Consider the following 9,811-nt stretch of genomic DNA (forward strand, 5'->3'; position numbering starts at 1 on the left):
ATCGCCCCACGAGACCGACGCTTTCAGGCACGAGAGTGAAATCTGCGTATGCTCAGGCACTATGAATATTTGTTACTATTATTTTAGAGGTAAAAACAAGCCGCTAACACACTCAAAGGCTTCCTGTTTGAATAAAAGGAGCTGTCATTTCAGAGATCAGTTGAACACACCGAATATATGTATGTAGCCGTCTCAGGAAAGACACAAAGCAAGCTCTCAGTGTGCGTGCATCATTTGAAAGCACCCGTGACTGCCCTCTGTCTGATCATGAGTTAGAGATGTAATTCAGCAAATCTTTTCTGCTTGCTTCCAAGAAATCTAATAAAAGCAGTTCTAGGAAAAGCCTATATGGTTAGGGTCTGCTAGAGAAGAATATATATTCAGAATATTGCCTCCAGGTCCAAATAAAGAGATTTTCTTATTATTGCTCCGATCCGATCTCCAATGTATAAAGTGTGCCTAAAATAATAAAAGCAAATGACATAAAGTAGAAAAGATCAGAGCCAACACACGCAGTTTTTCAAAGCAATAACCCGGACGGTCTGAAATACCTTGGTGAAACTTTCTCTCATCATCACCATCATCAAAGGGGTGTAGATGTTTCTTTACACAGTTCAGCGCCCCGCTCGGCCCGCCCAGGGGAGGAAGGCTCGTGGTCCCCGGTGAGCGCCAGCCTCCCACACACGCGCTGATGGGCAATTGCCTGCAGAGGATTCTGAGCCCAGGGGAAGCTTGGGGAGGGACTCCGGTGGGCAAGGATTGCTCTGAGCTAAACTCCATTTGCTTCCAGGTGACCTTCACGACGAAACTGCCTTCTGACCAGGTGGGCAAGTAAGTGGAAACTGCGACAAAATAAAACGCTTTCGGCTTCCCTCTGTCTTGTGCATTTCTCACTCAGCAACATTCTTTGAGTGCCTGCTGTATGCCTTTCTCATTCGGCAACATTCGTTGAGTACCTGCTGTATACATTGCTCATTCGGCAACATTCTTTGAGTGTCTGCTGTATACATTTCTCGTTCGGCAACATTCTTTGAGTACCTGCTGTATACAGGCCTGATTTGGAACTGAATAGGACTGAGATATCCGTTTCCAATTTCTTTGTATCTGAAAGTCAAGATATATATATATATATATATATATATATATATATATATATATATATATATCTTAAAGAAAAAAAATATATATGTCAGAAAGGACAGAGAGAAGAGGGAGACACAGAATCCAAAACAGGCTCCAGGCTCTGAGCTGTCAGCACAGAGCCTGACTTGGGGCCCTAACCCATAAACCGTGAGATCATGACCTGAGCCAAAGCTGGACGCTTAACCGACTGAGCCATCCAGGCGCCCCTCAAGATGTATGTTTAAATTAACATAAGATGCAAACAGTGAGGCTCATTACATGCACTGCGCTGTTCAGTAGAGAAATTATATTCGAGTAGTCTTTTTAAGAGGTGGGTGGCAGGGAACTCGCAAAGGCAGCATGAGAAGACACCTGTTGAGTCGTGCCATTAAGAAAAGATTTGGGTTTTGGGGGTTTGGGAATTAGTAGGCAAAATGGCTTTGGTAAAGGCGGCTGAAGGGTGGAGCCCATTGGGATTGCGGTGCCATGGGGCTGGGTGCCTGGGGGGGGGCAGCGGATGGAAAGGGCCGTAGAGGAAACCAGCACACCCGGAGGACCGATGACTGCACAGCCCATGGGTGACGGTCCAACAAGGAACGTTTGTAAACAGAGGAGTGACATCAACAGAGGTGTTTCCACGAGAAGAAGGAGTGAGGGGAGAACACATATGTGTCTATCGGGGACTCGCCCTTTCGGTCACTCATACAGCCACTTAGTCTCCCTGAAGGTAACCGTGCAGCGAAGGACCAGCCTCAGAAATGGTATAAGTTGTATTTTCAAAGTCACATAACCCATAATTGGTAGAGCTGGAATTAATTCTTTCGGGAATTAATATTCTCTTTTTTACTGTTTTTTGTTACTATGCCATGAATTGTACAGAGTAATCTGATAACACTTTAAATGATAACAGTAAATACAATTCTCAATGTTCTTCTAAGAGAGGTATAGCATAAAGGTAGAAAGTCTGGCTGTAAGATTTTTTAAATGTTTATTTATTTTGAGAGAGAGAGAGAGAGAGAACACGAGCAGGGGAGGGGCAGAGAGAGAGAGAGAGAGACAAAAAAAGAGTGAGAACATTAGCAGGGGAGGGGCAGAGAGAGGGAGAGAGAATCCCAAGCGGGCTCTGTGCTTTCAGCACAGAGCCCAATGTGGGGTTTGATCCCCCAATCCATGAACTCACGACCTGAGCCAAAACCAAGAGTCAGCTTGACCAACTGAGCCACCCAGGCTCCCGGGCAGTAAGATTTTTAACAGGTTTTAATCACAGAAAATAATGACAGAATAATAACGAATCTGTACGGAGCCGTTATTATAAGCCAGTGATTTACCCAGAGCACTTCCTTATAAAAGAGTTAACGTAGAAGTTGCTACTGGTGGGCACTGAGAGCATCTCTTCATGTGTCTGTTGGCCGCCTGGATGTCTTCTTTGGAAAAGTGTCTATTCTTGTCTTAGAGGGAGGGAGGCAAATCACAAGAGACTCTTAAATAATGAGAACACACTGAGGGTGGACGGGGGGTGGGGGAGAGGGGAAAGAGGGTGATAGGCATCGAAGAGGACCCTTGTTGGGATGAGCACTGGGTGTTGTGTGTAAGCCAGTTGGGCAATAAGTTATATTCATAAAAAATAATAAGTATGAAAAATTGAATGAATGAATGAATGAATGAATGAATGAAATAAAGGTTAAATTGTCTCAAGAAAAACCCAAAAAATGGTTGGTACCGGTGGAAAGAAAAGTTGTTCCAGAAGAAGACCTACAGCAGCTGGAGGCATGGCGATGAGAAAGTAAGGCATATACAGTTGACAAACGGCGACCGCATCGCTCCTGCTGGAGTGGGGTTTGAAAGCAGAGTATCCCCAGATGAGGCTCCAGGGACTGGGGGAGGATGGGGTGGCCGAGCAGGAGGACACCGGCTGTGTCTTAACTCCTAGACCCGTAGCCCTCCTTCCCCGGGAACCGAAGTGTGCTGATGATCAGTAGTTACTACTCGGCAACATACATTTCAAGAAAGAAGTCGTAAGACTAAGTAAAAAATTAATCAGTGCTCTGCCCTATATGAGAGCAAAGCTCTGCAGAGCTACGCGATGAGCCACTTTATGGTTGTATTCCAGAGGGGCTAATTAATATCTTGAGAGACAAGGAACAAGGAAGCCACACTGTGTTCCTTCGGAATATATCGAATTCTGTGTCCAGAGCAAAGCTCCAGCATTGTGACATCTTTTTGCGACCTAGAAACCGTGGCTATCGGTGCCACCAGAGAGCATATGCCAGGGAATATTTGGAAATATTTCCTGTCAGTCAGGGTAAACAATGCCAGCTGCTGTGACAAAGTGACCTTAGGATCCCGGCGGCTTCCCAAAACAGCCTGCGCGTCTGACATCGCTCGCCGGGCAGCGCCACGGTCCGGGGAAGTCAGGGGTGCGGGCGCCCAGGCGCCGGCTGGTCCCTCGCTGCTCTGTGCTGTGGACACAGCCCTCCCAGGGCCACAGGCTGCCACCGTGGTCACTCCGCTCAAGTGCCTGGTTCCCCTCCTGGGGTAGAAGATGTGGCAGTAGTCACGTGGCTGCTGGCCTGGTTGTTCAACGCCTCTTCTGGTGGGGACCCTTGGGAGATTCCCATTTTCAACAGACAGACTGCTCTCGCTTTGCTTTTTTCACCGGCCTGAATATTCATGCCACAAAGTAATTTTAAACGTCTTTTAATATTTCGTGACTTTATAAGGAATTGGATTTTCCAACCCGCGAGGCTCTTATTTCAGGACTTTCTTTATTTTTCTGCTATTTCTTCTTATGAACGGGTTATTTTTTTTTTTTTTCCTCGAGCTTATCTGTTTCTTGCTGCCCCTCCCTTGCTAAATTCAGCCAGTAGAGAACACGGTCAAGATACTGACTCCTTCCACAAACTTGTACCAGAGCCATAGGGTGTAAGCAGTGAAAAGACAAGTCACAGAATGGAGGAAGGTATTTTCAATATATACAAATGACAGAAATTAATACAAAAATCATATAAATATTTTAGCAAATCAGTAAGAAAATATCAAATGTACCAGAACGGTGGGAAAACGTGACAGGTATTTTCCAGAAGAGGAAACACAAATAGCAATAGCTTATCCATGTATCTATGCATCTATCTATCTATCTATCTATCTATCATCTATCATCTCAAAGAGAGATGATCACAACTCATAGTGGACAGGGGGATTCAATTCGAGACCCCCATGAAAAAATTTTATACTTTATTCCATTGGAGAAAAAAATCTGAATAAGAATGTTCTTATCAAAACTCCACAGATGCAAAAATCTGGAAACAATCTGAAAATGTATCACAAGCAAATAACAGAAGAAACTCTAATATATGCTACAGCACTCAACACAAATTAGTAAGAGTGACACACAATGGCATAATGAATTTTAGCAATATCATTTTAAATGAGCCATCTTGCGGGGCGCCTGGGTGGCGCAGTCGGTTAAGCGTCCGACTTCAGCCAGGTCATGATCTCGCGGTCTGTGAGTTCGAGCCCCGCGTCAGGCTCTGGGCTGATGGCTCAGAGCCTGGAGCCTGTTTCCGATTCTGTGTCTTCCTCTCTCTCTGCCCCTCCCCCGTTCATGCTCTGTCTCTCTCTGTCCCAAAAATAAATAAACGTTGAAAAAAAAAAAATTTTTCAATGAGCCATCTTGTAAAAGATGACACACACCATAAAACATTCTTAAGGTTAAAACAACAGAGACAAGAATATACAGAAATCTGCATGAAATAAAGCCCTGTGAGAAGGCGCACAGGACAATGACAGGTGTGCAAGGCACTGAGGGTCACACGCCATGGTTTTGGAGGGAGAGGAATGAAGGCACGTACATGTCAAAATGTAGGTTGTGTTCAAGGTCCTGGCTTTTCTTTTTCACTGCGAGTTCATGAGTACTTCCCAAAAGATACCAAATAAATTATTTGCGAAATCAATGATTGTGATCCATATGTGGACTAATGTGTTTTTCATGAAACTAAATGATTCCGTCCATAATCTAATTACATGCACTCGATGTGCAGAAACAGGGACAGAATGGAGGAAAGGACAGAGGGAGGTGGGGAGGGGGAGAGCGAGGGGGGCAGGAAGGAAAAGTTTTATAAACCAGCAGAAAAATGCATCTCCCTAAAGGGGTAAAATTAGTCTTGTCTCATACTTTTCGGCACCTACAGTCAATAACAGGAATCTGGCAGTGTTGTAATATCTACTAATTTCTTAGGGAACGAAAATGTGAGCCAAGAATATCACATGCCCAGTTGAATTTTTTTTTAACTGTAAAAAAAGGAAATCGGAAGACATCCTTAAACATGAAAAAAGAAAAAAAAAACAAACAAGAAATGTAACTCCCATATGTCCTTTTTGAAAAATTTACTTAATGAAATAACTAATCTTTCAGTACATAAAAGAAGGTATATGGTCTACCCAACGCCAGAGAACAGAGCACTTTTTATGAAATTCTGAGGGACTGGATGCATGATCCAATGTTTCTATAACTCTAAGAAGTCATCCAAATATAAAGGCGGAATTTCCAGACAACTGCTTGCTCTTAACAAAGGTGAAACCCAAACAAGAAAGCGACAGAGAAATCGGTGGAATGAAGATGTTTTGGAAGAAGGATTCACAGTGATTAAGAATCTATTTAAACACAGAGCATGAGGTCAGGACAGTCCAGGCTTTGGCAGACTGAGTGCAATCACTCACCAGAATTGGACACTTTTTACCAGGGGTGAGCCGCAGGTGACACATCGCAAACATGCAAAGTCCACAGTTTACATGAGGGTTCATCCTCAAAATCGTGCCCTCTGTGGGTCTGGACAAACATGTAGGGACATAATACATCGTTATATCATATAGAGTATTGTTTTGCTCCTAACACCCCTCTATGCTTTACTTAGTCATCATTCATATCCTCACCTCTGACAACTACTGGCCTCTTAACTATCTCCATCATTTTGCTTTTTCCAGAATGTCATGTGCTTCAATCATCCAGAATGTCATGTGCTTCAATCATCCAGAATGTCATGTCATTCAATCAGATTGGCTTCTTTCGTTAGCAACATGCATGGAAGTTTCTCTCATGTCTTCTCATGCCTTGACAATTTGTTTCTTTTTACACTGAATTTTATTCCACTGTCTGGATGTTTCATGGTTTATTTATTTATTTATTATTTACCTACCTACTGAAGGATGTTTTGGTGGCTCCCAAGTTTTGGCAATTAGAAGTAAAGTCGCTCTAAACATTTGTACACGGGTTTATATTGTACACAGGTTTTCATTTCCTCTGGGTAAATACCAAGAAGTGTGATTGCTGGATTGTACAGTAAGAGTATGTTTAGTTTTGTCAGAAATCATCAAACTGTTCTCCAAATTTCGCTACAGCATTTTGCTTTCCCACCAGCAACGAGTGAGAATTCCTGCCCTCCACGTCCTCGCCAGTGCTCCACAATGTCCCAGATTTTGGCCTTTCTCACAGGTGTGGACTGGCATCTCAGGGTGGTTTTAATTTGCATTTCCCTAATGACATAAGACACGGAACATCTTTTTATACACATATTTGCCTTCTATATCCCTTCTTCGGTGAGCTGTCTGTTAAGGTCTCTGGCCAATTTTGTAATCAGGTTGTCTGTTTTCTTAGTGTTTCATTCTAAGTGTTCTTTGTACAGTTTGGGTAACAGCCTTTTATTGGATGTGTCTTTCACAAATATTTTCTCCCAGTATGCTTTCTCTTCTAATTCTCTTGATATTATCTTTCACAGAGCAGAGTTTTTTAATTGTAATGAAGGCCAGTATTTCAATTCTTTCCTTCATGGATTCTGTCTCGTGGGGTGCATCTAAGAAGTCTGTCTAGGTCTCATGACCCATTTGGAGTTAATTTTTGCGAAATTTAAAACTGTTTATTCTTTAGTTAAAAGGGAAACTAATTTGGGGGCCCCTGAGTGTCTCAGTGGGTTAAGTGTCTGTCTTCGGCTCAGGTCAGGATCTCACCGTCCATGAGTTCGAGCCCCACGTCAGGCTCTGTGCTGACAGCTCAGAGCCTGGAGCCGGCTTCCAAATCTGTGTCTCCCTCTGTCTCTCAAAAGTAAATAAACTTCAAAAAGTTTTTTTTAAAGTGAAACTAATTTTAATAATTTTCGTAAAATAACAGCATGGTCTTACTGTTAAAAAATTATTTGTGCCTCTGTATTTGTTTATCTCTCTACTTCTCTGTTTATCTAATCTCACATCCATATAACCGTCCAGATATGAGTAGGAGTTGTAAGCTCACTGTCCTTGACCAAATTTATCTACAGATGGATTGTTTGGCACGCACGGGGTTCTGTTGTTTTAACTTCAATCTCCGTGCATTTTGCCAGGGTCTGCTGCTTGTATTTCTGTTCAGGCACCCATCCCGTTGGCTCTCCCCTAGTCAACTCGGTCTTCATTTCACTTTATCAGGCCCTGAAGTAATACGATCCCACGACCACGGTGTGGACAGTTCTTCCAACCTAAGTAATGAGATGTGTGATATTTCTATTTTTTTTCCTATTTTTCCTTGTTACATGTTTTTTTTTTTTTTTCCTGTAGTGCTGGAGATTTGTATCATGTGCTGGTAGAGTTTATTTTGAAACTGTAAAGTCAACGTAAAAATATTAAACGTATGCAGTGAAAGAGAAATGCCTGTAATGCTTTTATTTATGTGGTGACTTATACACAAAATAGCTGATAATAATGTGCAGTTTGATGACTGTTTTGATGTCATGTTCTCTCCAGCAGATTCTCTAACCAATATGTCAGATGTCAATATTTATAACATAAGCCTGGAAATGAATGTACCTAATTATGCCTTAGGAACATTAGGGAAAATGCAATGTTATATGCGAAATGATATGAGTAACTTGTAAGAAAAAAAAAAAACGATATATAAACTCAAGATGGCATTTGAAAGGATGATAATTTACTATGGGATTTTTTTTTTTTTCACCGATGGATCTCAGCCCCACTTAAACCTGCTGTCTGGAAACTGTTCAATAAATTCCCAGAAATGTGTAGATCAATCTAGATCAGCATACATGAGCAGATTCTACCAATCAAAGCAAACCTCTCTCTGGAGAACTGACCTCAAAATCAAGTTGGTGCTGTTAAAAATCCGCTACCTTTCCTTTAACCATCACCTGCGTGCTGGAATTCTCACTTTATAGGATCATTTGGAACCAGATTGGCACCCCGGGATTTATCTTGCTTTTCAGCTTCTCCAAGCTCCCTTCCTATCCAGAGCCCCAAAAACCTTTTTCAAGGGCACAGACACCTGCTCTCTCCCCAAGGAGCCATGAACTTGCACGCCCTGATTCTATGCGTGCTATTCGTTCTGCTGGAATTAATTGCCCTCTTCCCTGTTTTTTCTATGCCCACGGTTTTACACTCATCCTTCAACGCGTGATGGAGTATCCTCTCCTTCCAGAACCCTCCTAACCCCCTTGGGGGATGATGAAACATGCACTTTTCTCTTTTACAGTAGCAGATTTCTCAGACCTCCGTGCGTCCATATGACTGTGGGCTGGTCTTCAGTATTCTCTCTGCCTCCTGTCAAAGCTATTAAGTCTTGCTACCATTGACAGTGAGCACAGATCCTTGTGTGCGTGTTCGGGTGAAAGGAATTGAGTTACAGTGAAATAATAAGCAAGTTTACAATTTCGTATCATAAACTTTAGGTAGGTGGTCTAAGAACTACAGTCCCAATTATCATCCTAGTGAGGGAGGGGGACCCAGGCAGGTACGTCTCCTGGAGTGTGGACTCAGAGATGATTCCCGCCCCCCCCCCCCCCGATTCTGTTTTTAAGGGTCTTTTGCTTTATCGGACCATCTCTGTGCAAGAAAGAAGTGATTCAGCCAAAGGAATATATTTTACAAGATCACCTGGTTCTCTTTTTACTTTATGTTTGTTTTACATTTGCATCGCACTATCATAGCCTCCAAGCCTCTAGAACTTAAACTTTGCACAACATATTGTCTTCGATGATTGCAAAGGCCCAAAGTTGGGTAAAACCCAGCCCCGCTATCGACTTCTCTGATTTGCTTCTGGAGCTGATAATATTATCCTTGTCAAAAACATGTGGCTTGAGCCCTGTTGCCCGCAAGGTGGTGTGGAATGAGAAACCCGCGGAGTATCCAGGATCAGGTGAGAGGCAGATTCAGCACACCTTACAAATACAGCAAAGCCCCCCCTCCCCCACCCCGGGAGCAGCTGGTTCTGGTTTGGTTGGAAGGGGCCAGCAACCTCAGGAGGATGTGGGCCACTCTCATGATCTCTCGGGATGGGCGGGGGGCAGGAGCGCATCCGACTGCCTTTGACCATGACAGGAAATAAAAATGATGAAAGCAACTGCCTCCCCCTTAGTCCTTACCTGGTGCCAGACACTGTCCAGGTACTGTTTCATCCATCCTTCCAAACGGAGAAAGTGGGTGTCATTGGCTGGGCTTTATGGCCGCAGACAGTAAAGCCCAGAAGGGCTGAAGAGATTGGGTGAGGTCTAAGATCTACAGAAAGAGTCAGTGGTCACCTTGCTCGATGACCACCTTTATGAGAGATCCCTGGGCTTCTGCAGAAATAGGGTACCGAGCATAAAAGGAGCGTGTTTTGTTAGACATTTTTGGCCCAGCTTCACTTCATAGACATTTTGGGGCGTTACTTGTG

Source organism: Herpailurus yagouaroundi, unplaced genomic scaffold (genome assembly GCF_014898765.1).
Source record: "Herpailurus yagouaroundi ecotype Mexico unplaced genomic scaffold, PumYag 188, whole genome shotgun sequence".
NCBI classification, from domain to species: Eukaryota; Metazoa; Chordata; class Mammalia; order Carnivora; family Felidae; genus Herpailurus; species Herpailurus yagouaroundi.